At 42.9% G+C, this 24,738-nt stretch overlaps 1 long non-coding RNA gene across 1 annotated transcript; it reads left to right on the forward strand.

Annotated features, from left to right (window-relative positions):
• Positions 1-511: 511 nt before the first annotated feature.
• Positions 512-22,614, forward strand: LOC142101655 (uncharacterized). The gene is made up of 3 exons (XR_012679101.1): positions 512-686; positions 2,806-3,058; positions 21,757-22,614. It is a non-coding gene; the product is annotated as an uncharacterized LOC142101655 (long non-coding RNA).
• Positions 22,615-24,738: the final 2,124 nt, after the last annotated feature.

The raw sequence follows: 24,738 nt of genomic DNA on the forward strand, positions 1-24,738 counted from the left end.
TGTTAACTGGGTGCTTATCACGCTGATGAGGGGGAGGGGTGACTGCCCCTTGAACCCCCCATGGATTCCACCCTACTGAGGGCACTTTGAGACCTCGCAGCTACTCTGCACCACTTCCCACCCGCAGACCCGGCTCCAGCGACGGGAGTGGACTCCTGCGCTGGAGGCCGCGATCTGCGCATGCACGCGCTGCCCAGTGGTTCAGTCTGAACCGCCGCGCCCGACAGACTGCCTTCTGCCTCAAGTCCCCGAGCAGGTAGGAGATTCACCGGCCACGGAGCGAAGGCGCACAGGCCTCACCACAGCCCTTGTAGGACGGGGCATACTACAGCTAACTAGAGCACAAAAAAAACAACAAAAGGGGGGAATGAAGGGACAGAGGGGGGATAGAAGAAAGGGGACAGATATGCAAGAAGGAAAAAAAGACAAGGCAGAAAGATTAAAAGGAGTTAAATGAGATTTAAAAGAGTGAAAAACAACTAGAAATACACAACAAGAAAAGGCAAAAGAGAAAAACAAAAAATACAGTTTAAGAATAAAGTAATCCTTATCTGTCTCCTCGTGCTCTCCTACAGGATTTTTCCAGCCGAGTGACTCCCACCAGGAAATGCAGCATACTATACAAAGACACAAGACCCTCCCCCTAACATCATTGGTCGGGTCTACAACCCTGTTAACCCCTTCAGGTAAGTGCAAGCTCGAATGCAACACTCTCTTGTAATTCACTCAAACTTCAAAAGGCAATGAAATTACGACGATTAAGGCAGAAGCCTTAATGGACGTGTTCCTTGAGCAATACAGACATGGTTTGCCATCACATCCTGCGGTTAGCTGCAGATTCAGCACTATCATGTAGTGAGATTGCTGTCACTCACAAAATGTTGGATCTGCTAATTCACAGATTTGTGTGCTCACTGGAATACACACATACAGTACTATTACATTTTCTTAGTTTAGCTTTATCGTAGTGTAGGGCCTGGGTGTCTTAGAAAGAGACAGTAAAGCAACTTCATAAAAAATTAGAACTACAAAATCCCTACAGAGCATTTCTCCCTCCAAGACTGTGCCTGCTTATTAAAGATACCTGTAGAACATAGCTCATCACCAAACAGTATCTGCTCCCGAAAGAATCCTGCAGAGCATTCCTCCAACATGCTCTTATTTATGTATGTATGTATGTATATATATGTATGTATGGATATGTATGTATTTATATATATACATATATATATATACAAGTTAACCCGTGCATGATACTCATGCATTCTAGTCAAATCAAGCTACTTAAGGTGTTAAAAAGGATCTTGTCATGCATTTGGGCCATAGCCCAGGCCTCAACCACCAACCACTCCCCACTGTCACCCCCGGCAACCACCAACCACTCCCAACTGTCACTTCTCCTTCAAGAAATATATATATATATATTTTTTTTTAAATCTTTATAAACACTTTTAACAATTAACAAATGAAATTAACAAATTAAAAACATCTTAGTATACCAAATTTCAGCCCTTTCTGAATTTTTTTTTCCACACACACTAAGAATTTAGTAGGTCAGTGTATAACTCCGCCCAGCAGGTGGCGCTGCAGCTTGGTTTTATTTTTTCCACACACACAGACAGACTAACACACGCCACTAGACATTTATATTATATATATATATATATATATATATATATGTGTATATATATATATATATATATATATATATGTATATATATATATTTATATAAATATTATCACACTGACCCCATAATGCATGACTATCCCTGAAGAAAGTTATATATGAAAACTGATACATCGGATTTCAGAGATTAAACATGATGATCTCTGCTGTGACAGGAATTCAGTTACTGAGGCAATCCTTGCTCCCCTGACCCCAGCTGAAGAGAGATGCTAATTTATAGTGTCAGGCTGTCTTAATACATGCTGCATTACCTGATACACTGTACTAATAATAACAGCAGGAATAACGTTAATATTATTTGTGAACCCAGCTGGCGACATCTAAGAATGTGTAAAACACCAAACTTCAAAGTACATGCAACACTATTCATTATTACATGCAATCGCTACATTAAAGCTGGATGAACCTTTATTTTAATACATGACTGACAACTTGATTTATTCACAATTTGTGTGTAGAAGATTAGCATAACAGTAACACAATTGTATGTCACAGTAGAAGAATCAACAATAACATTGGTATCAAATCAGCAATGACAACCATGTTGAACATGTCACCATATAACTGTAGTATGTTAAATTTCTCTTAGCATATAATCATCATGTGCCACTAATTCTGCAGCACTGTACAGCAAATATTTGTCACCCACATCAGTCCCTGACTCATTGAAACATTGAAACTTACAGTCTAAATACCCTAACACACACAATAGTACGGTCAATTTGACAGCAGCCAATTAACCTAGGAGGAACCCGATACAAACTCCACACAGATAAAACCTTGGTCAGGAATTGAACTCATGCTGTGAGGCAGAGGTGCAGACCACTAAGCCACAGTGCTGCCCATATGATTACTTGAACTTTGGGTGTGGACTTAATGTGGGCAGTATGCACATTTGAACTTATAGCCACATACCCAAACAGGACTTGTAAGGAAATTAATATAAACTGAAAAAAAACAACAGGATCAGCTCTTCCTATTCAATTGACAGCTCTTTCTGCAAGACTGGCAGTTTTCCCTGTTAGACTGGCAACTGTTTCTAAGGTATTTACAGCAGTCCTGAACATATTGAATCTCTGTATTGGCAATGCTTCTCATTGCAGCTCTCTTCTCCACAGTACTCACTCTGCCAGTGGATGTTATGCTCCCTGGCCTGCTTAATGGATTTAGCAGCACTGTGCAATGGGTGCACCATGCTCCTTTCTCTTTTTTTTTGACACCAAACTCTCTGCAAGTGGCAGGCTTTGGCATCACCTCTGGTCTCTCTGCTGCTCAGACATGCTGGATTGTGTAGTTTCCAGCGCCAAAATAAGCATTGGACTGCTTTTCCTCGCCTATCTCTACACTCCTAGAACTCCGCCTTCAGGACAGGTGAGATCTATATCCAGGATTTACATGGTTATATCATCACTGCCTTTCAGAGATATGTAACAGCTATTTTAAGAGCTATTTTAGCAATACTCTCCATGCTACTTATCTCCTACATTGCTCCTGCTGATCTCCTAGCTGTCCTGCTTGAGCATTGCCTCTGAGGAAACGGCAAGTCAGTGCCGAGAAACGCGTCAGGCGAAGTGCACCTATCCATCGGAGACCTGGAGGCTTAGAGACTTAGAGACGTGGCAGAAATATACTACTCTCTTTCCCATACCCCGGGGTCGGACTGAGCTCATTCTGCTTGTTAACTACACATTGATCTCTGCACCTCTTTTGAAAACGGATGCCGACATGGTTTGATCTGCAGGCAGAGGACACTGAACTTAATGTGATTATTCACCACTTTTCACGGTCTATTTCAATGGACGCTAATACGATTGAAACTGTGGCTGGAGGACGCTGAGCCCGACATGCAGCGTGCTATATCCTCATACCGGCTTGGACTTGATTGTTGTCATTTGATATTTTGAGGAGATTTATTGTATAGAGGTGCATATTCAAACCAGTCTGGAAATCAATTTAATGAGACGGATCTTTTAACGGAAGCCCTCTGCAATTCCTCTGAATTCACACTCCAATCAATGTTTTAATTGGAGACTATTTAAGCACGTTTCATCAATTGGAATTACCTGTTTATCGTTTTTGTTCACTGCATGCTGTTTCTTGTGTATTAGATTCTCTTTGATGAGATCTATAACTATCTGCATAGCGACAATTACTATAACATCATACTCCTAGCAGCTAATCTCCATGATACTCAGGATATCTATCAGTGTCTGAAAGCTCTCTGTACTAGGTCTTTTGTTTATGTGTGACACAATTTACATACCCTAAGTGTTACTGCTTTAGTGGAATACCCATACTTTCACTATGACATGTATAATGATACTATGCCACTGATTTAGTCCCATGACTGTCAGGTCTCCTCCAACATTGTAATCATTTAACCAGATTATAGTGTAGTAAATGTTTATTAATTTTTGGGTATACATGCATTTGTAATAAATTTTTATATCGATCTGAGTTTTGCGCTATCTCATTTTATTGTATTAGTTTTTATATCTTGACGGGTCCAGATCCCGTTTAGATAGCTGCATCTTGATCGATCATTATAGGGTAACTAGCGCCCCATTCATGTGTATTTGATTTGATACTGTCCTGCTTGAGTCCAGCATCATGCCTCTGCACTCTACTCATTACCCTGCAATCCTGATCCAAAGGAAGTGGTCTGAAGGAATTAGCCAGAGTAATCAGCGCAGTTAAATTCACTAGTGCACACAAAATTGACACCCATGTGTATGTACATTAGAGAATAAAGTACTTCTGCATTTAGAATTAAGTTATTTCATATTTTAATTTCTAAATATGATAAAAATAAATGGAATATTTCAAGCCTCTAATACCCTTATTATCTGGCAAATTCCCAGTGAAAAGCAATGATTGCAATAAAATTGCACCATGCTACGCAATTACCAGACTTTTGCATTAACAGACCATTGCATCTGAATCTAGTCCTATTGAAGGACTATTTGTCCGAAGAGCCTGGCTCATACAATTTGACTTTGAACATTTAGCAATACAATCTCTATCTGAGCCGTAGCCTAAAACACATGTCTATGTTTTGGGTTTCCAAGGTGAACCGTGGTGTGTGCTTTTTTGTGTTCTAGATAAAGAAGACAGGTAATGTTAATATTTTGTGCTGTTTTTCTTAGCAGGGTGAATTTCCAGGTGTGTGTTTCTTGCCAGTGGTGTTGCTTTCTCTTTTGTTCTAAAATGCATAGTGTTGATTCCCCCCCCATATGTAAAACCACCTTTGTGTTAACCTTACACCATACTTAGAAACCATAAAATAAAGACACGGACACCGACTTAAGTTTGGAAATAAAAAGGTCCTTTTATTTTTGCTATTATTTTTTATTTTTATTTTTATTTTATTTTCTATAAACTATTTTATTTATTTTTATTTTATTTTATTTTATTTTATTTCTATCAAAATCTATCAAAAATTCCTATCAACAATTTGGACCTTTTTTATATAGGTGGCGAAGAGCAGGGCAGCCAGCTAAACCAACATAAACCAATATTGTGGAAGATCGTCTCTTTTCCACCAACCCGGTTTAACACCTTATCTATTGGCCGGTACTATCGACTATAAATTAATTCAATACCCTCTGGACTCAAACTGGTCAAGCCCTTTCAAGGCAAAACCTGATACTCCTTACTAGAGCATCAACGAGTCTGATAACGACGAGGGAACCAAGGCTACATTGCCCACACTTACGTACCGTATGTTTAACAACCATCTGACTGCCATGCTCTCCCACCGCTCACACACCTCGTTCCTCGTGACAAGAAGTATCCACTGATATACTTAAAACAGGGCGGGTATCCGGATCCAGGAAACAGGAAGCTCTCCCTCCTCTACTGCTGGATATATTCTTTCAACAACCACTCCAACCTCGTTCCAATTGGCTGATTCCGTCCCAGGCTTAACCCCTTATTGGTAAGTAACATATTCAGCTCACAACACATGCTTTTAAACTCCTTCGGCTTAATGGCCTCTCTCATACTAAAATGCATAGTGTTGATTCCCCCCCCCATATGTAAAACCACCTTTGTGTTAACCTTACACCATACTTAGAAACCATAAAATAAAGACACGGACACCGACTTAAGTTTGGAAATAAAAAGGTCCTTTTATTTTTGCTATTATTTTTATTTTTTATTTTTATTTTATTTTCTATAAACTATTTTATTTATTTTTATTTTCTTTTCTTTTATTTTATTTCTATCAAAATCTATCAAAAATTCCTATCAACAATTTGGACCTTTTTTATATAGGTGGCGAAGAGCAGGGCAGCCAGCTAAACCAACATAAACCAATATTGTGGAAGATCGTCTCTTTTCCACCAACCCGGTTTAACACCTTATCTATTGGCCGGTACTATCGACTATAAATTAACTCAATACCCTCTGGACTCAAACTGGTCAAGCCCTTTCAAGGCAAAACCTGATACTCCTTACTAGAGCATCAACGAGTCTGATAACGACGAGGGAACCAAGGCTACATTGCCCACACTTACGTACCGTATGTTTAACAACCATCTGACTGCCATGCTCTCCCACCACAGCCGTGTGTTCTTATGGACCACGCGGCCCGCCACCTACAGAAAAAACTAAACCCCTCAACTCCGAAAAAATACTTTCTATAAATAAAACCATTCCTTCTGCCGACAAATGCACCCCATCCGCTCTGAAAAGATGTCTCCTGTCCACCGTTAACCCGGGATGACTTATCACTACCCCTTGCATGCTTTTCACGTTCTGCCTTGCGTACCCGTTTATCTTTTTAACCACCCTTATCAATGTGGCCGGGGGAATAGATGACCTCCAAGACAACCGAGGAATTATATTAGACCAACAAACCTTCATTGAAGGCCATCGGGCGTGTATCTGCGCAAGACCCTCACAAATGTTTATGATTAAATCTAGGGATTTTCCTCTACCCACGTCATTACCTCCCAGATGAATCACAACTATATCGGGGGTACCGTGCTCCTCCATTTCCTTACACAACGTGGGAATCAACTCCGCCCATAACATGCCCCTCTTGCCCAACCACCTGATGTCAACTGGGTGTTTGAAACCGAACCGCCTATCCGCTAATCTGTGCTTCGCTGCCCAAAAAACAAACGAATGCCCCACGACCCATACTCGCGTCGTCATCACCGTGGAACCTAGGACAAAATAAATAGTCTCATCAGATCATACCCATATCTAAGAAACCATAACGACTACCAACAAAACGTGTTCTAAGTCTGCTGCCTTCTTGCTGGAAATAGCCCCTCCTTACCAGAGGGGCCACCCCCGTTTAATTGAAGTATTTGTCACGGAAGAAAACTTTTTCATTAGCTACACATTTATACCCCATATGAGGGACACCTGTTCAAACTTTTTAATATTTATTTATTTTTATTTATTTTTTATTTATTTCTCAAAACTAATTTATTCTAACTCTTAAACAAATGAAAAGGAAAGTTGGTAACCCACATGAAGGTAAAAAACCCCTTCTAACCCTGGGAGGCACACACACTAATCAGGCCTTGCCAAGGAAACAAGGGGAGAAAATCCCTTCACGCCCCCGTTCAACACAGCGAGCAGCACAGCCCTGAGTCACCAAGTGATAGAGGAGAAAAGGATAAGATGAAAGCGATAGAGAATACTGAAAGACTTGAGGAGATTCAAGACCAAGCAGTGAGAGCCCTTTCAAGGCTCCTTATAAGGCCGGATGTATTTCTTATATGCCTGTGACCTCCATCTCCCTAGTGCTTGAATCTCGGGGACAGATGCACCCCCAACTGCAGCGGCAGTGGCAGCCCCTATCCTGAAAGAATGAGTACCATAGTCTGCAGGATTCAGACCTATTTCCCCTAGCGCCCGTTTCAACAAGGCGTTAAACTGAAATTTAGTTAAAGGGGTCTTGTCCATATGAGTTAACCACACACCCTCCCCCGTGGGCCGGAGACTAGCAAATTTATTGGCCATCATGACTGGGCATATAACTGCTCCCTGTTGCTCTGTAATTGTCAACCAATGACCTCGGCCTAACTGGTCTGTTTTTGACTTAACTATCTTACAGCGCATAACGCTAGGTTGTAAAATCACATTTCTAGACAGTAAAGCCCCCCTACGTCATTCTTGGATCTGGCTACTAGTTCGCTAATTCTGAAAGCACCGTGATACGCTACTGAGAAAGCTAACCCGAACAGCAAAGCCTCATAATCATCCATAGCTAGCTTCTGCAAAACCTCGACCAGCCTAGCTAAAATTTGGCCGTCAATAGGCCGGCGAGTGTCACTCTTCATCGGCTGCATTCTAGACCAACCTTTCAAAGCCTTTGATATAATAAATGACTTCGTGGGATCTTGTGTACCATTAAGCCTAGCCATGAATGAAATACCGGCTAAGAGAGACCCCATTCTCGCTTTAGACACCCCTTCGTTATACTGGTTCCACATAAAGCCCGTAATAGAGGCAATCTGACCTGAAATGCTGCTGTTGAAAGACGCCTGGTAACCCAACCAACGTTCCCATGCCCCTTGATAACACCTTCTAGTCGCAGGAGCCAAGGACGCCTCCGCTAGCCACTTTATACCTATCGTATCATCTGCCAAACAGAAGGGGGACACTGTAAGCCCGTTACACGGGCATGCGGGGCCAGAGACCTAAAACGTTGCCAGTCAAAACGAGAAAGAGAGTCTGCTATCTGGTTATCTACGCCAGGAACATGCCGTGCCTGAAAACTAATATCACACTCTAGGCATCTCAATACCAAGACTCGTAACAAGTTGATCGCCGGGCGTGATGAGGCGCTCTGCTTGTTAATAGCCTGGACCACACCCAGGTTATCACACCAAAATACCACACTCCTACCGCGCAACCGATCAGACCACAACTCTAAAGCCACGATTATGGGAAACAACTCCAAAGCTAACAAGTTCCGGACCAACCCCTCATTCTCCCATGACTGCGGCCAAGGCGCCGCGCACCACTCTCCCTGGAAAAAAGCACCAAAACCTTTCGAGCCAGATGCGTCTGTATGTAAGTCCAAGGATGTACTGGATACTGAGGGTGCTGGCCATACTCGTATACTGTTGAAAACCGCCAGAAACCGTTTCCATACAACCAAATCCTCCCTAATTTCCTCTGACAGCCGTACTTGGGAATGGGGACTACGGCAACCCGACGTTGCTAGTTGCAATTTTCTACAAAACACTCGTCCCATAGGTATCACCCGACAAGCAAAATTGAAGGAGCCTAACAGAGATTGAACCTTCCGTAAGGAGCAGGACGAGGACGACATAACTTCTTCAATCAGTGACTGTAATTTAACAATTTTATCAGGGGGTAAACGACAACAACCTTCTATTGTGTCAATTTCTATGCCTAAAAAGGCCAAGCATGTGGCTGGGCCCTCTGTTTTGTCTGCAGCTACTGGTACGCCCATCACCCGGAATAGCGCTTGTGCCGAATACAAAATGTCCTTACAACAAGGGGAATTGGCTGGGCCTATAAACAGGAAGTCATCTAGATAATGCGCTATGCCGCGGTGTCCAGTTCCCGCCCCGACACACCAGTGGAGGAAGGAACTAAAAGCCTCAAAATATGCGCATGAAACCGAGCAGCCCATTGGCAGGCATAGATCCACATAGTACTCGTTCCGAATTTTAAAACCCATAAATTTAAAGGACTCGGGATGCAAAGGGAGGAGGCGAAAAGCGGATTCTATGTCCAATTTAGCCATCATCGCTCCCTTGCCAAACTCCCTAACTAAGGTTAAAGCATCATCGAAGGACTGGTACACCACTGAGCTAATTGTAGGGTCAATCGCATCATTAACCGAGTTGCCCGCTGGGTGAGACAAATGCTGAATTAATCTAAATTTTCCCGGGGCCTTTTTTGGTACTACCCCGACCGGGGAAATGACTAAATCCTGAATGGGGGGGGATGAAAAGGGGCCCACCATACGTCCCAGGCCTATCTCCTTACCAACCTTCTCTGCCAGAATGTCAGGATGTAAATACGCGGAACGAAGGTTCCTGGCGGCGGTCCCCGTCACCCCACTGTCAATGGGGAGGCGGAAACCGAGGCGAAAACCCTCTCTAAGGAAAGAGGCCTGGGCCGCATCCGGATAAAGAGCCAGCCACCTACAAAGGATTGGGAATATAATGGGAGAAACCGCCTTAGATAGCACCCCCTGCCCCTCCCCGTCCCCTACCGACGCCAACGGTGCCCCTAGGGCAGTCTTTGAGGGGATGACTTCCTCTACAATTGGAGCAGGCGTGTCTGTAACGGCATGCCTCCCCCCTCCCGCATAAGGAGTTGTTAAAAGCAAAGCACAGATTCCTTGAGGACAGGGGAGCACCACGTCTCCCCCCGTACTGAAACCTAGCTAACTGCGGGGGGCCGTACCCCATGTGCACCCCTCCCATCTGGGCTCTATTCAATCTCATCCAAATTTCTACATCCTTATAGGCCAGGGGCATATAATGTTGGCCGTGCACTTTCTCCCGGAAAAGCTTATCATACAACCTCCAGGTCCCGGGGCGTTCACAACTATGCATTTCGTTAATCAAATGGAGATATTTCCAAACGTCTATAATTGCATCTGGTCTCGTTTCCAAATAGCAAGCCGAAAAAACACAGTACCCCGTTAGCCAGTTAGAAAAATTTCTATACGCATCCTCACCAACTCCACCTCTCGCGCACGCGGCCCCCAAATCTTTCTGTGTGTCCGCTGTCAGCTCAAATATGTCAACATAATACCCTCTCTTAATCTTATATCTCATGCTGCGTCTAATTCCTATCGACAATGCTGTGTTCTCACACTTCACTAGCGGGTCTCCTGTTGGTGTGGAAGAGGTGGTATCTAACCTGTCTCTGCTCTTCCTCTTAGCTCCCCCAAAATGAGTGTTCAGTATTTTAATCAGCTTGCGCTGACCCTGCCTGGGGGAAGATGAAGCTGACTCTGCACTGGTAGTTGAAATGCTAGAATCAGACATGTATTGTGTATTACATATAGTAGAGCCCTTATACTCACCGGATGTTCCCAGTGCCTCCTGCCGAACAGCCCCCGTTACGTCCTCATCTTCCGATCCACTCTGCCGAGCCCCTTGCTGCGTTGTTGCCTGCACCGACTCTTCTCCCCGCAGCTGAAGACTCGTTGCCCCGCCCTCGTCCATCTGTGTCCCTGCGGAGGACAGCTGCACCTGTGTCACTGGATGAGAAGACACGTTAGCACGCGGGGGAGACAAACTGTGTGAAATGTGAGGCGGGACCCCTGCCGGGGTGACTAAGGGTGGAGCATTCGTGAGATGACCATAGAAACCAGCGGGAGGAGGGACCCTTTGACTACGATCCCGTAGCTGCTCTGGTGGGGGGAGCTGAGGATCCCTACTAGAACACACAGCGGAATTATAAAAGGAGGGTCTAGGATACACGTGAAGGTACTGCCCAGACAAGGAAGGATAGGGGGCCGACCACTCACTTCCAACATCTAAAACGGGCCTGAAATCTTTGGGGGGGTATGGCAGAAACCCCTGGGTGCTTGTACTGGCAGACCCGGGCTGGTTACATGGTGCCGGTGTAAAAGGCCAGCTGACTGCTGGAACTGAAGGGCCGCAAGACCGCATTACAGAAGGGACTACGGAGGGGACCTGATGTGAAACTGCTCCCCAGTTATTAGAAAAACTGACCGGGGCTGGCCCCAACAGCCCAGGGGCCTGGTTAGATGATATACCGGCCCTCCCAGAGGATTCCAAGGAAAATAGTAGAGGGGATGAGGTAGGGGGTGGGCTGTCTCTGGAACGAGGAAAAGGGAGGGGGGGGTGCTGCCCGTTAATGCCCCGTGGAAGGCTGGCAAAAGGGGGAGAATCTCCTGTTGCATATTGGTGTGGGGCTGAGCCCCGTGAAGCCCAGAAACCTGGATGCTGGTGATGGAGGGGGAAACAGAAGGGGGGTCAAATATAATGGGGCCCAGACCCCTATAGGGAGAAGGGAGCCCTTGGGGACAGGCAGAGGGAGCTGGAACCCCCGCCCCCACCGCTTTAACGACTGGGGACCCCCCATCCCTGAGCCCAGAAGCAGGTGCTGACTGAGGGAACCAGGGCCGGAAGTGACCTGGCGCCGCGGGCGCCGGGGAAGGAGATCCCCTGCCCCTAGCGCCAACTGCCCCTTTCTTTCTGGAGCCTGCGCCGGTAACAAGCGGCCTAGCCGCCCGCTCCGGCGCCTTGGATCTCCTGGCACGCCTAATGCCAGCCCCACGAGGACCCCTCGCGGCAGCAGCGCCACTTAGACTATGCCCCGCCCCCCGCCCAGACCCGCCGGACGGACCCGGCACTACACGCTGGGTTGAAGGGGGGTTAGCGGCAGCCCGGGAAGCGGAGGAAGGCACCTCCGTAGAAGCCACGGAACGGGGAGGGGGGGGGAAGGGGGGGGGAAACCTGGAGGGGACAGACCTGGAACGACGGGGACGGGTGGATGCCATGGCACGGAGGAGGGGAGAGGCTATAGGCACAACGAAAAAAGGGGGGAGAAGAAGGAAATAAAGCGAAAAAAGGGGAGAGAAGAGAGAAAAAGGGGATAGAGGAAGCGAGGGAAAAGATAAGAGCAGACAAAGACAGCAAAATGCAATATAAAAAGAACTACTTAGCCTGATGCTGCCAGTTATCCGGACCCAGGAAACAGGAAGCTCTCCCTCCTCTACTGCTGGATATATTCTTTCAACAACCACTCCCACCTCGTTCCAATTGGCTGATTCCGTCCCAGGCTTAACCCCTTATTGGTAAGTAACATATTCAGCTCACAACACATGCTTTTAAACTCCTTCGGCTTAATGGCCTCTCTCATACTTTGTTTTGTCTTTTTGAATTTTGTTGGTATGTGTTCTGAATGTTCACATTGGAACCTGTAGAGGAAGGGGAAAAAAAGGAGAAGGAGGAAGAGAGTTGGAACTTTTCTTGTGTGTTTAATCTCTTTACCAGTGGTTATAGCTTGTTTGCTGTGTTCAGAATTCCTTTTTTGCTGCATTTTAGCTCTTTTGCTGTGTCTAGCTCTTTTGTAGGGTCTATAGCTCTTATGTGGCGCTTAAAGCTCATTTTTTATGTATTATGCTCTCTTTTGCAGTGCTCAAAAATTTTTGCCCAGTTTATTAGGGGACCTTTCTGTATGTTTGTCTTAGGTTCTTTTACTTATAGTTATGTTTCTAACGCAGTTTTGTTTATAGCTCTTGTGTTAAACACCTGCTTTACGTTTAAGCTGTTTAAGGTTTGTGTTGTTTTGGGTAAGTGACTGTGTGTATGTAGGTGACCCTGGTGTGTGTGCTGTGAACGTTCAGTGGTGTGATACTAAGTGTGGGAGGTGAGTGATTTTAGGTGTTTAGAATGGGTATCCAGTAGTGTTTTGCTATGATAAGAGCACTTATTGGGGTCAAATTCCTCTGTTGTAGCGCATGGTAACTTATACTTATTTCCTCATTGCTCTTTCTGTATACTGTGCGTTCTAAATGTCGAAATTCAAGTTTTGGCTTCAGTGTGTGGAACACATACACGGATATGCGATCTACTGCAGGCCTGTTGTTTTTTTTTCGGACAGTAGTGCTTCTTTGTTGTGCAGATCAGCTGTAGTAGGTAGTGTTCTCCTTTTCCAATGTGTTTCATCTGGGCTGACTTCCTCAGGGATGTGTGAGCAGGTTTCTTGTAAGGTTTTGTAGGGAGGCTCCACGGGTGGGACCAATGGGGTTCGGTTGGCGTATTTCGGGAAAGGAAGTAGATTGGTGGTTATGGTGTGGGTGGTGGCATGGGAAAGTGTGGATTGATTGATGATTGTGGCGTATTTAAATGCAGTTTGATTCTAATTAAATATTAGCATTTTTTGGGTATTGTTTAAGCTGAAGGGGGTGTCTTTTGGGGTGACTATATCTGGTTTAAATTGAGTAGGGGTGTGTTGCAGTATTTGTGAGGTAGGGAATGTATGTGTCTTTTAATGCCATTTGGAGGGGTATTGGTTAAGATTTAGGATTTATGGTGATTTTTGTTTTTATTTGGGGATTTTTTTTGGTAAGGTAATAGGGTCTTACACTTTCAGATGATTTGGGTGGATTGGGATTGAAATGAGCGTAATTGTCATATTGTGGATTCTGTGATGGTTTTTTGTTTTTGTTATGTTTAATAATGTTTGGTGATATTGAGTTTAGGTGGGTATACATGTAGTATTTTAGTTAATTTAGGCTACTACATGTAGTAATGTGGGTTAATTTAATTTAGTGTGGTGGTGTAGATGTTGATGTTCATATTCTAAATTTATTGGGTGGAGGCTATTATGTTAGGGTTCAGGTGTGATGGTTTGATTATTTAGGGGGTATGGGAAGGGTGTTGTAGGGGTAGGTCCTTTTCGTTAATTTTTTTAAAGGGATTTAGAGTGATTTGTGGGGTGGGGATTGTGGATTGAGGTGAGTGCAGGTCCAATTGGATTGGTGTGGGGGGGTGCAATTATTGGTATTTCTACAAGGTGCTGAGTTTGAAGTCTATGTTGAATCCTTTAGGGGAGACTGTGTTCATTGTGTGGTGTGCCTCCCTGGATATTTCTGCAAAGGAGTCTCCAGGCTTTCTTTAGATGTTTGATGCCGATGAAGGAGAGTTCTGATGGGTCATTTTCATGGTGGAGCATGAAGTGTTCAGAAACGCTGTGGGTCTGTACTTCATTTTTTATGTTTCTGATGTGTTCTACAATCCGAGTTCTGAAGCTTTTGATTGTCCGTCCTATGTATTACAGTCCACAGGGACATTCCAGAAGGTAGACCGCGCCTATGGTCTCACATGTTATCATTTCTTTGATTTTGTAGGTGCTCTTCTTATTGTTTGAGGTGAACTCTGTTGTAAGTTTTGTGGTGTTTGATTTGCTGTTTTTGAAGGCTGTGCATCCATTGCAGTAGTAGAAGCCGATTTTGTTTTCTTCAAGCCAGATAGCGGTTGTGTTGCACTCTTTTGGAATATAACTCTTTGTCAATTTGTTTTTCAGGTTATTTGCTTTCTTGTAAATGATTTTCGGTCTTTCTAGTAGTGATTGTTTCAGTTTTTCATCTTGGAGGATGCGCTAGTGTTTTCTTAGGATGGGTTCTAGTTTTTTGTGGTTGCTGCTGTACTGAGTGATGAAGAGTGGTTGTATTAATTTGGGCTTCTTTTCTTTTTCTTTGTAGTTGAGTAGTGGGACAGGATGGACCTTCTATGCCACCCTGTCTGTTGTGTTTGCTGGGGACTGGCTGGGTTTGCATTGTCACAATCCCCTTTCTTTCTCCCGAATGTGCCCTCTAACCGCAGTAGCTTTTGCTACTGTGTCTTTCTGGATAACTCTCGCTGCTATGATACCCCCTTGCTAGTACACCTGACCTCTTGCCTTCATGTCAGGGTTGCTGTGGATAGTTCCCCCTGGCCTATTACACTGGCCAGAGCTGCAGGGTAGCGGGCAGAGCGTTAGTACTAGACCCTGGGTTCCAACTTCAGAGCAGCCGGATAACAGATTAGATTTGATCTAATCTGTAGGTCACAGGAATTACAGCAGGCAAATAGTCATCAAAGCAGGATCTGGAAGCAATGATGATTTATTAGCTCAAGCATCCTAATAGTTACTAGCAGTTACACATGCCAGTTTATGGTACTAGTGATTTTTCCAGAAGTTACAGATGGTATGATACTGATACATGGACAAACGATGAGCTTTTAATACAGATTTACACAGATACCCTGGCAGGAAGTAACCCAGCCTCCTGCCCCTCTATCCAATCCAGGTGCTTCATGCAGCCTGCACATAAGTCAGCCTGGACTGGTTTAACCCCTTTTTACATTGCTGCTTGTGGCACCACTACGTCTGAGGTTTCCTATTGAATGTTTACCATAAGTATATAACATTTCTCTAATCTTGCTTTGAACACAATTTAAGTTATAAAATTCACATTCATCTGTGATCACTTCCATAGGGAGTCTACCAGAAAATATAATTGCCTCCTCCTGTCTTTCAGGCTCAACAGACGTTTTGGTCACTGAGCAAAGAAAAGGTCTAATTAACATGAGATTACCTGTCTCTGGACAGTTGTAAACCCAAAACATGATATACTGTCTCAGAAGTTAATACCTTTCCACACATACCAGTATAAAAAGATAAGTACATTTCCAATGATATACAGAGGAGCACTGCACTCCTAAAAAATTAAGATCTACAATAAGTTATTTGTAAGTGATCCAGCCAAAAGTAGCTGTTCTCTTTTTGTGTTTTTTAGTTTCTTGAATTCCTTGACTAGTAGTTGTGGGTTTTAAGTGTCTTTCCCGGAATTTTTCTTTCAGATGTTTTGCTTGTACTTCAAAGTTGTGGAGGGTTGAACAGGTTCTTTGGAGTCTTTTGAATTGGCCTCCTGGTATATTTCGTAGCCAGGGTTTGTGGTGGTTGCTGTCTGCTGAGATGTAGTTGTTACAGTCTACTTCCTTTATGAATATTTTGATGTTCTGGGTCCCAACTTTGATGTAGATTGTGAGGTCCAGGAAGTCCACTTTGTTCATGTTGATATTTGTGGTGAATTTGAGGTGCAGATCATTGATGATGTAGTCTCTGAACCTCAAATTCAAAGTGATTTCTTCCTGTTCAGCTTTCCAGATGAAGATTATGTTATCTATATATCTTCACCATATTGCCAGATTTTCTAGAAAGGTGTTGTTTTTCTATATGGTGTCTTCTTCCCATGTTGCCATAAAGAGGTTGGCATAGCTTGGTGCGATTTTTTGTTTCCACCGCAGTGCCTTGTTCCTGTCTGTAGTATTCTCCTTCAAACTAAACGTAGTTGTGGGTCAGGAGGTAGTTCATACTTCTCAGCAGGAAATCTGTATGGCTCTGTGGGATTGAGGTTTCTTCTAGAAGGAAGTGTTTGTTGTATGCACATTCTGATTCATGACTGATGATCGTGTAATGTGATGTGACATCACAGGTGCATTGTATGTAGTCTTGGTTTCATTCTAGGTCATTAAGGATTTCCAGGACTTGTGTGGTGATTTTAGGTATTATTTGTTACGATATCCTTGTTCTTCAGTATGGTGAGTTTGTTGTTCCTGTGGGGAAAGGTTACATGTGCTTATGTTTATGATGTGGATTTTCTCGAGATCCTTTTCCACTAGGCTTTCAAATGTTTTATGAATGCTCCATAGAAGTGTTGGGGGTGGAACCTGGATTTTGACCGTAGGTTTGTTTGGATGAATTCTGCTGTTTGTGGGTTAGTGTCTTTGTTGCTCATGTAGTATTTCTTCAATCAGAGTTTTCTGGTGAACTTGTGTAGGTCAATGTAGGTGTTGAAATGGTTAAGTTTATTGCTAGGTGCGAATTTTAGACCTTTGTTGAGTAGGGAAATGATCGGTGTGTTGAGAGAGATGTCGCTCAGGTTGAAGATGCCTTCTGGTTTTATTTTTTATTTTTCTTGTGTTTCTGGTTTCTTTTTCCTCCTCTTGTTCCTCAGTCTATGGATGTCTTTTTCCACTTCAGGGTTGGTGTGTTCTCCTTGTTCGTGTACAGTGGTTCCAATTGTTGGTTGAGAAGCTCTAAAAAATGGTCCAGACAGGCTTCTGTGTTGTCTGCGTTTCTGTACTGTGTGTGGATATGTTGTTATAATCTGTGAGTCTCTTCATAACGTCTTTCTTTTCTTTGTTGATTGTGGTCTGGCTTAGTTTTGCTCCTTCTGTGTAGTGGAATTTTGCTATTTGCTAGTAGTCATTAGCTTTCTTTCACCCGTAGGTGAAATTTCTTTGGTTTGATTTCTTGCAGTGATGAGTTTCCGTCTTTGATTGTGAGTTCCATAAGTTGGTAAGAGCAATTATGTAGGATGATGTGCATTCTTCTTCAAATTTTTCGTCACCAGGTGTGAAAGTGGGTCTTTTGATTATTCTTAAACCTCTTGGTATACGTTTGTGCTCAATCTACTTGCTCAGTGTTGATTTATCCCACCATAGTTTAATTTCTGTGGTAAGGAATTTCCCAAGTTTTAGGAACCTTGCAGAGAAAATGTCTTCCAATGGTACTTCTGTTATGAAGTTACTGGGTTAATGCAGAAAAGATTGTTGAATTTGTGATTTCTTTATCTTCTGATATTGTTCATCTCGGGGGTTGTTTCTGGTGCAGAGCAGCTGACGGTCGGACTGTCTGCGCTTGTTGTGGTGTTGAGAGTGAACTGCCGTGCTAATGAGGTTCAGGATGTCTATAAACAGAATTTCTGGGGATGACAAATAATTTTTTGATAACTTTAAATTATACTTGTGATTGCATTTGCCTTTAGATAATCAATTAATTCAGTTCATCTATAAGTGTGTAAATTCGCACTTTGCTTAACGTGTTAAAAATGTTTCCCTCATTTTCATAAACCATAATATAACTGCACGTGTAAAATATATAAGGGATAATCAGCGGCAAACGCAGGATTTGTAGAGGGGCTTTCCACAACACGCCAGCATGCATGGGGGCGTGGCTATAATTTTAGACAGTGCTTGGCTGCTCTCCAACTCTTCCTGTCCCCATAATATACATGGGCAATGCTGCGTGCACTACTGTTAGGTGCACGCAGCTTTCCCTTTTCAAGCAGAGCTATGTGAAGCGGGAGCAGGGTCCAGCCACCTCAATTATACAGTGCCCCAGGCTTATAGGGGGGTTTCCAGGCACTAGGAAACTCCCCCTCGGTTTGCCTATGATAATGTACCCAATTCTTAAATTAATAACAATACAATAGTTTTGTGAACATGCAAAGCCACCAAGCTGCTCAATTGAGGCTGGATGACTTTCAAGTGAGGTTGGGAGACTGGAAACTGGGGCTGAGTTGCTGGAAAAGTGGATGTCTTTGTCAGCTGTAAAAAAGAAAATCTTAGAATTGCAATCTTAGGACATTTATAAAACATGCCATAGCTTTATGGGTGTATTTTGCAGAGCTTGGAAAATGTGTGAACAGAGTTCAGAAGTGGTACAAATCTCTGGAAAGGTTCATGTTATGCTAAACAGAGGACTACTACTTTTTGGAGACACATGCAGATATATAGTGGGTGGGGGGGGGGGTTGCTTGGCAACAAACACTTACTAGGTTCATGTTGTCAGACACCTTTGGGAAAGAAAGGCTTTTTGAGGGCTACACTTTTATGCTGGAAAACAAAATAAGTCCTATTAGATTACATTATACCATCAAGATACTTACATTCTTGACCAGTCGACTGTGCCTCCTCCTTCAATTGTTAGGATGATTCCTGGGCCTCCTTCTTCTCCTCTTCCTTTGCTTCCTCTGCAGTCTCCTCCTTAGCACTCCGTTGTCTTTGGCAGAGGTGTAGGCAGCTGAGGCATTCTGTTGGTAGAAATATGACACATTAGTTAATTGATAAATGTTATCTCGCACATACATAGAGACATCCAAATAATGTTAGGCTGCAATGTGAAATATAAAATGCCACACATGGACCATCATAGGACAAATAAACACACCTCTACACCACTTTTATATGAACTTAAACTGGGAGGTTTATATTACTCACATACTGAATCAAAAACATCACTATTACATAGCAGGCCTTATACTTTGTCCAATGAAAGTTATTACAAGCCATATTGCTTTGTAATGGACCAAATATAACAGTAATCTTTTTTTTCTAATGTATTTTTCCACATAATCATCATCATCATCATTTATTTATATAGCACCACTAATTCCGCTGCGCTGTACAGAGAACTCACTCACATCAGTCCCTGCCCCATTGGGGCTTACAGTCTAAATTCCCTTACACACACACACACACACACACACACAGACACAGACAGACACACAGACTAGGGTCAATTTGTTAGCAGCCAATTAACCTACCAGTATGTTTTTGGAATGTGGGAGGAAACCGGAGCACCCGGAGGAAACCCACGCAAACATGGGGAGAACATACATAATCAGAGAAACTCAAAACAAACATCACATATTTTACATAACAAAGTGGTATACATTATAATATTGATTATAAAGATGGTATTGTGAGGTAACATAAGTGTCTACATTCATATTTCTTACGGAATAACAGGAGATAAAGACTATAGAATACAAAATGCATATAATATAGACAACAGATTATAAAGAAAACAATAGACATAAAACACATTATCATGGGTATAAATAACAAATATAAGAGAAGTTGGCGCTACAGGATACCACATACAAATGTCAGGATAAGTTGTCCAAAATAAAAGTCACTAATCCTTCGAAAAGTTCCTGATAGAATATGAGGATTTTTCTTCTTTAGCGATCTTCGTCATTCATGCTTTTCAAATGGATATACATAAAATGGAATAAAAAGCAAACATAGTACAGCCTGTATGTATACATCACATGTACACCTATAAAAACCTTTTAGCACTCCGTGATTAATATAAAACTTCACAAAAACACCACCTGATGAAGAGGGATTCCAATTAACCCCTTAAACGCATATATTTGATTTGATATGCCATATTTTCATTGGCTTCTAGTAAGTGCAAGCCCTTAAGGGGTTAATTGGAATCCCTCTTCATCACGTGGTGCTTCAAATCGATAGATTCTTTTTCAAGGTAACAGGTAAACAAACAAATGGTCCTTTTAAACTTGTAAGATCTGGTCACATGGTACACTTTGACAAATCACGCCTAGTGTCTATTACGATAGCGGTCACATGGTCATAATCCGGAAGTCTGGATATGTCCCAGAAAGAGGCTCGAATAGTATGCGGTTCACACATGCGCAGATGGATCTTTCCTCTTAGTGGCCGCTCGTACATATTAAGTATTCAAGAAATCATCTTGTAAGCATATACCCTACGGGGACCCCCTCACGTGGTTATCCAATACTCGGCCACCCAGAATACACTTGGAAGAGGGATCACCCTTGAGGACACCTTAGAGACCCTATTGAATTGTTGGGACTTTACTGCTCTATGTCTATATTTTCTTTTGTGTTACAGTTATCTACTTATGCTGCTGGCATCTCTGTTTTTGTGAACCTTTTAGCACTGTGAGTTACCATTTTCTATTTTGCATATCTGTTTGGGAGAAAGTGGCTCCTTCTATGATGACTTAGGCTGCTTTTTGGTGACACATCAGCGCTCATTCTTGATTATATTGTTTTACTATACTTATCCTGACATTTGTATGTGGTATCCTGTAGCGCCAACTTCTCTTATATTTGTTATTTATATTATTGTCTTAGTACTCCTTGGGGATTGTGTACCATAAGTGGAGAGGCAGCTTTGTGGATAGATTGCGCAGATAGACATCTTTGTTTTTATTTTTTTGTTTTGCATTATCATGGGTGCCCACAGGTTTAATCCATGTCAGAAGATTTTGAAATGGAGGGTAACGCATAAAGAGAGTTTACTCAACAACCCAAAATATTTTCATATTTTAAAGGAAATTTCATGCTAGTATATACAAATAATTAATGTCCAATTGTGTCATTTACTAAATTAATGCAATCACGTAAGCATTGGGGTTGTGGAAGCCATCCATTGTTTAGCAATGCAGTCCTTGGCTAGCATAAACACATTTATTAACTATTGACATATTCGATTAGACATTGTATCCTCTAGTTGAAGACCAAACAGGCAACAGTGTTTTGTTTACAGAAATCGAAACACCCCAAACACTAGCTGGCTTTTAACACAATTAAAATAAATTAATAATTAGCACTTGCCAATTGCAATGCAAATGAAACTTCAAAATCCTTGGCACTTTTAGGGCAACCTAGCCAGCCTATTGTAGAATCTGACAATGGTCTTCAAGATTGCTGAGTCCTTTTAGACCCGATCACTTCGATATTTCTAAAAGATGCCTAGGTGACACTCCACTTAACACATATATGCTGGTTGATGCATTGATATGTTAGTAAATTTTTGATAATTTTGGAGAAAATATGAGCTCACATATACACTCTGATTTGCATGTTACAAAAAAGACAATTTTTTTTATGAAATCTATTAATATAATGCAAAAACATGGATGTTATTGAGTGAAACATTGATGTTTATGTAATATTGTTTTTTCATACACTATGTTAGGTGAAGATACAGAGGAAGAAGGGGAGGACTTGGCAGAGGTGACCCGTGATGTGGAAAAGACTCAGATGGAGGAGGAAACAGTGGGCAGGATGCACTACTCCAGGAATTTTACAATAAAATGGATCTCAATCAAACCAATCAATAGAGAGCACAACCCAAGAGATAAGCACTATCCTAACCCATATCCATCACATATTCACTAAACTTTGATACTAACCTAACCCATACATATCACACTAGCCTGGACATTGAGCGAGTGGAACTGTTTTCTATTGTAAAAAAGAAGCATTTTCACCCAACGGAACCGGAGCTACATATGTCTACTGCCCCTATAACTTGTGGAAGGCCAGATGTGGTGGCAAACTGCTGCTTTATGGGCACAATGGACTCCTCATCGAGTGGCAGATGTTTAAATTGCTGGGTGTTCATCAGGAATATCCGCAGCACAACATTGAGCACACAACTGAAGGTGGCTTGGAAATTCCAGTTGCAATAATCACTGTGATCTGGAATGACCCTGAAGCACAGTAGTGCATTACCACCAAAAGTTTGGTCAGCAGCGGTATTGCTGTCGGGATGTTCCTCATAGACTCTAGGTCACTCTGCACAATGCACAAGGTGTCCATGATGACATGAGCCGGCCTAAAGACACGAGACAGAGGCGGTCACTCAGTGCTTGAGTTCAACCCATGGGAAATCCCCGGTGTTATAAATAAGACCAGTGCTGCTAAGAGTTCACTTTGCAGCAGAGCTTTTAGGAGCTAGTTTTGCGACGTATACCAGGGTTTTTTATTTTGCAAAAAATCCAAGGATGTAATACAGTTGAAGACTGTGGATCTAAATAGGTTGAATGAGGGATGCTTTTTTTTTCGATTATTGTTTACAACGGTGTGTTTTATTGCATTTTTCTTTGGTGCATTATAGGTCCCAGTGGACCCTGGGTTCTAGGACATGCTGGCACTTGTGGTTCCACTAAAGGTTTTCTTAACATTTTCTTCTGTTTTTTTGTTTCTGTATTGGTTTAAATCTAATGCTTTTTGTTGACATGGTGACTGTTGACTTTACAACCTGTTGACATTCACAATATCAATATTTTAACCCTGTTGACCTAATGAACATTCTGAATTGTTTTGCCTGCCTCCAGAAATGTATGATATATGGACAATCCCATATACAATGATAACAAGAGGCTTCACTAGTGTGACATTTAGGGCGTACACTAGGGTCTGATAGGCCAATTATGAATCTTTGATTTGTAGACAGGTGGCCACCATGAAAATGATCTTTTGGATTAAAAATGGTGTGGGATTTGTTAAATTTGGGGAAGGGCAATTGATCCTTGTGTAATTTTTGATAAATGGTGATAAGAAAGGAGACAATATTTGCTTTTAGTGCCTTATAACATTCACCTCTAAAGCCATCAGGGCCTGGTGCTTTGTTATACGGAAGAATCTTAATAACTTCTTCCATTTCCCTCTCTGTAATGTGTCACATGCCGCTCACCCACGGCTGCCATCCGGTAACCTAAGTGCCATTCATTCCTCACTTCATGCTTCTTCCCCTGCTGTCAGGCCAGCAATCAGCTCTGTACATGCGCAGATAATCATCTCACCTGTGTTCACCTGTCCCGCTCATCCAGTGGTTACCTCTCGTTTATAAGGCTCCTTCCAGCACCTCTCAGTGCTGGTTCTTCTCGTCAGACTCCTGGCCTGGAAGCAGCTCATGCACTCTGCTGCAGCAATCACCTATTACCTGCTCCACCTGTTAGTGGTAACTTCTGCAGATCATCGCTTTCATCTCTCCAAGCGTGCTGCTGCAAACACCTATTACCTGCTCGACTCGTTAGTGGTAACTCCTGCAGATCATCACTACCATCTTTCTAAGTGTATTGCTGCAACTCACCTACTACCTGCTCAACTCGTTAGTGGTAACTCCTGCAGATCATCTCTACCATCCCTCCAAGTGTGCTGCTGCAAATCATCTATTACCTGCTCCACTCGTTAGTGGTAACTACTGCAGATAATCGCTACCATCCCTCCAAGTGTGCTGCTGCAAATCATCTATTACCTGCTCCACTCATTAGTGGTAGCTACTGCAGATCATCGCTACCATCCCTCCAAGTGTGCTGCTGCAAATCACCTATTATCTCTCTGTGGACTATCACTGAGCATAACTCAGTACTCCTACTCATTTGTGGCTATCTATTGCCTACATTCTCCTCTGTACTCGGTTCACTATCTCGGCTCACTGGGAACTCCCCTAGAGGGCCGTGACCTGCAGGGTGGAAGCTGCCAAGCCCAAATTTCCTTGCGGGTACCTCTGGTGAAAACCTTCCACTTTGTTAGATTCCATGCCTCTGGTTAAAGTACCATCAATCCCAGGCAGAACAGAAGGATCCCACTCATCCTAGTGAATCCTGACATTATGTCAGCGTTTAGCATTTCCCTTTGTGCATTAATAAAATTGGGAAGTTTGGCTTAGCTTACAATCTCCTATTACAATGATGGGTTTTCTGAGTGAGCCGTATACAAGTTATCATAGTGGTCTTGGAATTTGGATATTATCTTGGATATAAGGAATAATCTAGATCATGGTTGTCCAACCCGCGGCCCGCGGGCCGCATGCGGCCCAGCATGCCTGTAAATGTGGCCCAGCAAGAGTTTTGGTTGTGGCAAGGGGGCAGCACTGAAAAAAAAAGAAAAAATATACTTACCTTGCGGTCATGTCAGCTGGCGCTCCGGCTCCCTCCCTGGTCTCCTCCTCAGTGTGGAGCTCGCAGTGAATGTCGGGGGTGACGTCATCACACCCGACATCCATTGCGTAGCGCAGCACAGGGGAGTCACCCGCGCAAACTATCACCAGCAGTGAAAGATTATCCAGTATCTTATTGTTGTTACTCTGAATTTGGACTTTCTGCACCATGCAATTATGAACTAGCTGTGTTCTCTGTATGTATCTAATATAAATATTAGGAGATGATTG

The sequence above is a fragment of the Mixophyes fleayi genome, chromosome 9 (genome assembly GCF_038048845.1).
Source record: "Mixophyes fleayi isolate aMixFle1 chromosome 9, aMixFle1.hap1, whole genome shotgun sequence".
NCBI classification, from domain to species: domain Eukaryota; kingdom Metazoa; phylum Chordata; class Amphibia; order Anura; family Limnodynastidae; genus Mixophyes; species Mixophyes fleayi.